This window comes from Zea mays, chromosome 9 (assembly GCF_902167145.1).
Source record: "Zea mays cultivar B73 chromosome 9, Zm-B73-REFERENCE-NAM-5.0, whole genome shotgun sequence".
Taxonomy (NCBI): Eukaryota; Viridiplantae; Streptophyta; class Magnoliopsida; order Poales; family Poaceae; genus Zea; species Zea mays.
In genome coordinates, this window is record NC_050104.1 from 140,353,488 (window position 1) to 140,360,540 (window position 7,053).

Below are 7,053 nucleotides of genomic sequence, written 5' to 3' on the forward strand. Positions count from 1 at the left end.
TCAACCGACGGGATTAGATCCCCCCTAAAGTGAATAGGAATCACCCACAACCCTTGGATGCGGCATCCACGGTTCCAGACGATTTCAAACCCCATCCACTCGATCAGGCGCCAAAGGCTTGGATTCAATACGCGAAGGGGTAAATGCTACTTTTAATCCCAGCCGTCCATTTCAATCCTACGGCCAGGGACCCATCTTCCTCTTTCCTCTATCCACCGCGACAGTGAGGCCCCACTCGCGGCGGCGATCAACGCCGGCCGACCACCACTATCCAAATTTCGCCCCGAATTCTTGATCCGATCGGTGCAAACCGTAATAGAGGTAAATGCAGAACTAGTTACAGTTATCTCACCGAGTATTGGAGGGTGGCCACTAGCGACATCGGCGGCCAGGCAAAGAGGGTCGCGGCGGCGGGTCCCAGGTTGGGCACAACGCCCCTAGCACGTGATGGACAAGGTAAGGGGCGCTGGTTTCGACTCATTTTATACCCAGCGGCAGAGTCCGATACGGAAACCCAGCAGTAGGCTTATGTAGTCGTAGGATGGAGTCCGGCCCCGAGCTCCCAGGCCGAAGAGATCCGGGTCCGGCGGCGATGGCTTCGGTGGGCGACCAGGAGGTCGTTGCTTCGACTAAGAGCTAGGGGAGTACGCGATTTGGGCCGAGGAGAGCACGGATTCCGCGCGCCACGCGCGGGTTGTTGCTGTGCGCGCGCGAGGTCGATCCGAGGGGGAAGAGACTCCTGACGGCAAACGCGGCGGCGGACCTGGGCGTACTGCGCGAGCATGAGAGAGATGTGAGCTGTCGGGATTTCGGGCCCACGCGTCAACGGCGCCGCGGGGTGGAGTTGGTGCCGCGTGTGAGTGAATGACAGCACGGGCCCACTGGTCGGCGCCAGTCTCCTGAAGTTGGGTCGCGCGTGAGGGGTTCTCCTGGTGGGCCGAATTGCGCGTAGTTGGCCCAACAGCGCACAATACTGATTTTCTTTTACAATTACATTTTTCTCTATTTGTCTTCTTTTTATTTTGAATTCAAAATTTGAATTTGGATCTTTTTAGGAGTTTCATATTTGAGTCAAATGTACACCTTAAAACCTACTGCAGAGATAATATATTATATATATATTTTTATACTCATTTTACTCCCATAATATTGTTTCCTTTTTTTAAAATTCTATGATCTCCTTTTTATTTTCCCAAATTCTATCTCGGGAATTTAATATATTTCTTCTTCAAATTATTTTGTGTTGTCACCAAATGCACAGAAACAAAATCCAGCATGATGCATAGGTTATTTATGAGTGTCTTTTATCACTTATTTATTTGTTTAAATGTAATTTTCACATGAAATGATGAATATAGGTAACACACATATGTAAGGGAAAACTCTTTCTCCTTTTACACTTTCTTACAATTTGAGTATTACAAATTCTACCCCCTAACAGAAATCTCGTCCTCGAGATTTGTAAGGACAGAGATGTAAAAAGCTTTATTTATAGTTTAACCTTTAACTTCTAATTAATAATAGGTTTCATGTTATTTAGAAAGTGGTTATGAAAGCATGGGTATATATATATGTATAGTCACCCAAATGTGTAAGGAAAAAAAATGTCTTTAAAGCATGGATAGGCTTAGATAGGACATAGTAGCGTAAGGAAGGACTCCATCATGCATAGCGAATCTTGATTCCTTTGGCAGTCCAACTTGATCTTTGAAGACTTGAGTTGATGCTTATCCTTCCTTGATGAGGTTGATCATCTTCGGTCTTTAATCTTGGAGTTATCATCTGAGTTTATGGACTAGTAGATAGATGTGGGTAGGATAGATTTTATGAGATAGTTCAAAATCTTGGGCGTTTGTAATTTATGTTGATCTATACGGATTATACATGTAGGTCAAATAGTGGTATATGACCGAGTTGGTATAGGACACCAATTTTGGATTAAATCATTATCATAAGAGTAGGGTCTAGTGTATTTCACCTGTATTAACCAATCCATTAAGTAACTCACATTAGATTAGATCATATTAGATTAGATAGGGTCTAGATTAGATCAGTATAATTAGGTTAGACTAGATAATATCTAATTACTTTGGATTAGATCATGGTTGTTACACTAGTGTGGAATAAATATGTTTATTAGGGCAAGATAAATCCGTAAGAATAAGGTAGACTCTTTTGAGGTCAGTTAGATCTATTAGGATAAGATAAAATCTTTTCAAGATAAGATGAATCTATTAAGATAAGAGAGAATCTTTTAAGATAGGATGAATTGGTTAGAATGGGATCTTTTAGGATAAGATAAATCTCTTAAACTAGATGTATTCCAATGGGGATAATCTAGGTTGGCTAGTTATTTTATAAATACATATTTTTTATACCTATGTGTATATGCAGATGCAATTGTGGACATTACTCCACAATTTATCACACTCAATCAAAGATCCAAATCAAACAAGTATCATAAGAACAAGCATTCAAGTGTATAGATACCTACAAAAATATTTTTTTTCCTAAGATTAGGTCTCCTATTCTTAAAGGTCACATTAGGCACAGGATTTCAAAGTGTGAAATCCAAGTTTTGTCTTTAGAAGCAAAAGATAAGAATAATCAGAGTAAAGCGGAAATAGATGAGAAAAGATTAAGAAAAGTTTAGAAAAAAATCAGAGTAGCAAAGGTAAGTAAGTATTGGTTGTCCAGTTCTATCTAGGTTTCGTCCTACAGTCAACATTCCTCTGATACCACTTCTGTCACACCCGGGTTTCGGGGCACCAAGACCCGGGCGCGAACAATCACCAGGTGTGCTGGGACCAAGTCTCACACATATGATGAATCATGGCACATGATCGAATGTCACATCTTTACTATATAATAGGAGTTCTGTACAAAATAAATAAATAATTACATTATAAGGAGACAACGGTCCAGCAACCCAAAGTCGACTGGGAGACGACGACCTAGACCTCTCACGAACACATCAAAGCATCATCCAAGCGCCTCATCCTGCGGTACCTGTTCTTGACCTGTGGGGGGTGTGAGACAGCAAGAGTGAGCTCACATACGTTCATAGCTCAACAAGTTGTGGGGAATAATGTGCATGAGCTCGCCAAAGGTGGGAGCTCAAGTGAAGTGTAAGGCTTACCAAAGAGGATGGTTAGAGCTGAGCGTTGCTTTTAAAGTTGGTCAAAAATTTATTAGCAATTACTAAGTATAAGTAAATACCAACCCAATTAAATAGTAGAACAAAAGTAACAACATCGCCTGCGATGCAATGCATATGACAAATTGAATTTAGTTCCATAAATTAATCATGTGAGGGTCCGAGCTGCTCATGACCGTGAGCACGGCTAATATACCAGTTTTACACTCTGCAGAGGTTGCGCATCTTTACCCACAAGTCATGTTACCCATCTGCCAAGGGATCGCGACTTCCCATACACCTCTACCGAGGAGGCGAGGCAGGGTAACACTACGAGGCCTTTACAAAGTTCCACTAGCTTCAGAAAACCCGCTACAGTTTATAGGAAGCTCCAATGCAGGAATCCCTTGCAGGACCGCCATCGCAGCAAAATCCTCCCGAGGGCCTCCCTACACTGACCACTCCCCTACTGCCCTTGCCCCTTTCGGGTAAGGTAGTCCTCCACTAGCTTTCCTAATTAATCAGCCAAGGGCGTCCCATTATACCCTTGTGGTAGCACTGTTTTCCCGGGTGGTCGCTCCATGTTCCAATTAACATAATGATCTTATCATGAACGATAAATAACAACGGATAACAAAAGTATAATCATGAGTAATGTATCTTCATACCCAAAACCACATAAAGCACTAGCAAGTACTACCCAAAAAGTTCAGTGGTAACAAGGTATAAAGATAATCAAACTAGGGTAACCTATTGGGTCCCATCAAAATTAACCTATGCAGATCATTATGATTAATCAGAACATGGCTGGGTAAAAATAAGTGATCAAGGGCACAACTTGCCTGGCACTTGAGATTCCAGGTACCAACTTGCTCTTCAGCTGACTCGTGATCTCACGCTAGTCGTAGTAATACAAACAAACAGTGTATAGGCAAAATTAACATTACACCAAACATAAGAATAAACTGCGTAATAATAATCTATGCGTCGCTATGAGATCGTGGGAACGAGAACCACTAAAATCGGAGTTACGATTATGAAGTTATGGTTTTCCGAAGATCCACGTGGTTAAGAATAGTCTTAGTGCAACATTTTAACCTATATTTCATGACAAAACAAAATTACCAGTTGATAATAAATATTATTGTGAAACTAATGCAACTAGAATGGATCAAAATAGAGTTACGGTTCTCTAGTTATGAATTTCTGGAGTTATTTAGCACCTAGAACAGATTAATTCAAAGGAACAATTTTAATTCAAGTTTTATGGCTAAACAATGTTACTAGTTGATAGATAATACTAAAACAAAATTATTGCAACTGGAATTACTCAATTTGAGGTTAGAATGAATTAAATATGAATTAAGCAAATTCCTAGATTTATTTTTGCACTAAAAATCCTTTTTCTAAATAAATTCTGAATTTCCCAAGGATTCTGGACTGTGGACACTATTTTAACTAAGACTAGGGTGCTCTGTGCAAAATTCCGGGCCTGTTTTATAATTCCTTTACACGCATCAGGACGGCGGGTTGATTTGATAAAAGGACAGGGGCTCTTTAAGAATTTGTCACAGCCGAAGGGGTATCAGCTGCCGTGAGCCATCCGATCGCCCATCAACCGACGGGATTAGATCCCCCCCTAAAGTGAATAGGAATCACCCACAACCCTTGGATGCGGCATCCACGGTTCCAGACGATTTCAAACCCCATCCACTCGATCAGGCGCCAAAGGCTTGGATTCAATACGCGAAGGGGTAAATGCTACTTTTAATCCCAGCCGTCCATTTCAATCCTACGGCCAGGGACCCATCTTCCTCTTTCCTCTATCCACCGCGACAGTGAGGCCCCACTCGCGGCGGCGATCAACGCCGGCCGACCACCACTATCCAAATTTCGCCCCGAATTCTTGATCCGATCGGTGCAAACCGTAATAGAGGTAAATGCGGAACTAGTTACAGTTATCTCACCGAGTATTGGAGGGTGGCCACTAGCGACATCGGCGGCCAGGCAAAGAGGGTCGCGGCGGCGGGTCCCAGGTTGGGCACAACGCCCCTAGCACGCGATGGACAAGGTAAGGGGCGCTGGTTTCGACTCATTTTATACCCAGCGGCAGAGTCCGATACGGAAACCCAGCAGTAGGCTTATGTAGCCGTAGGATGGAGTCCGGCCCCGAGCTCCCAGGCCGAAGAGATCTGGGTCCGGCGGCGATGGCTTCGGTGGGCGACCAGGAGGTCGTTGCTTCGACTAAGAGCTAGGGGAGTACGCGATTTGGGCGGAGGAGAGCACGGATTCCACGCGCCACGCGCGGGTTGTTGCTGTGCGCGTGCGAGGTCGATCCGAGGGGGAAGAGACTCCTGACGGCAAGCGCGGCGGCGGACCTGGGCGTACTGCGCGAGCATGAGAGAGATGTGAGCTGTCGGGATTTCGGGCCCACGCGTCATCGGCGCCGCGGGGTGGAGTTGGTGCCGCGCGTGAGTGAATGACAGCACGGGCCCACTGGTCGGCGCCAGTCTCCTGAAGTTGGGTCGCGCGTGAGGGGTTCTCCTGGTGGGCCGAATTGCGCGTAGTTGGCCCAACAGCGCACAATAGTGATTTTCTTTTACAATTACATTTTTCTCTATTTGTCTTCTTTTTATTTTGAATTCAAAATTTGAATTTGGATCTTTTTAGGAGTTTCATATTTGAGTCAAATGTACACCTTAAAACCTACTGCAGAGATAATATATTATATATATTTTTTTATACTCATTTTACTCCCATAATATTGTTTCCTTTTTTTAAAATTCTATGATCTCCTTTTTATTTTCCCAAATTCTATCTCGGGAATTTAATATATTTCTTCTTCAAATTATTTTGTGTTGTCACCAAATGCACACAAACAAAATCCAGCATGATGCATAGGTTATTTATGAGTGTCTTTTGTCACTTATTTATTTGTTTAAATGTAATTTTCACATGAAATGATGAATATAGGTAACACACATATGTAAGGGAAAACTCTTTCTCCTTTTACACTTTCTTACAATTTGAGTATTACAAAAGGCATCGTTTCCAATAAAACGTCGTGCCTTGAGGAAGAAACAATTTGATGAAAGTAATGATCAAGAAAAAATTCTAGAGGATGAAAGGGTTTTTAAAGTGAAATATTTTTTGGTTGTAGTTGATATGGCAATCACTTCTTTGAAAACCAGATTTGAAGAACTCATGGTGTTCAAAGATATATTTTGTTTTTTTTATTGAGATCAACTATCCTGAAGTCATTGAATGATACTGAACTAGAAGAGTCTTGCACCAAACTTTCAGATACTTTCTCTCATAATGGTTTATCTAATGTTGAAGTACATGATCTTATTTTTGAATTGAGCTATACCGAACGTCGATTAGGTCGGTTCCAACGTTGAGCTATACCGAACGTCGGTGGCATCGAGTCCACAGTCCAGGTATGTCTTGTCATGCCCCATGAATTTAGCGTATATATTGTGTATATATAGAAAATATTTTGAAATATTTAACATGAAAAAGATGTTACATTAATAGTCTTGTACTTTATGTTTAGGCTTATGGTTTTAGGATCTAATAAAGTTTTAAGATGGTCTTTAAGATGAATAATACAATCATAAATTTGATAGTCCATAAATTGATAGTCTAACGTTCAATCGCTCAAATTCTTCAATGGACGTGGCTCACGAGATGCCCCTCGAAACTAGACTGCTAGGTGTAGGCTAGCGAAAACAATCGATGTTGATCAACGGCTCGGTATATATTATATGATTGTTTGTATGATCAAATGTAGAGTTAAGGATTTAATCTGTGCAGATATATTTTATTTAATCATTTGGTATTATGTTTTTTAAGTGGATGAAGTTAACATAATTAAGATATTGATTGTGTCTCTTAAGTCATATAAACTATCAATA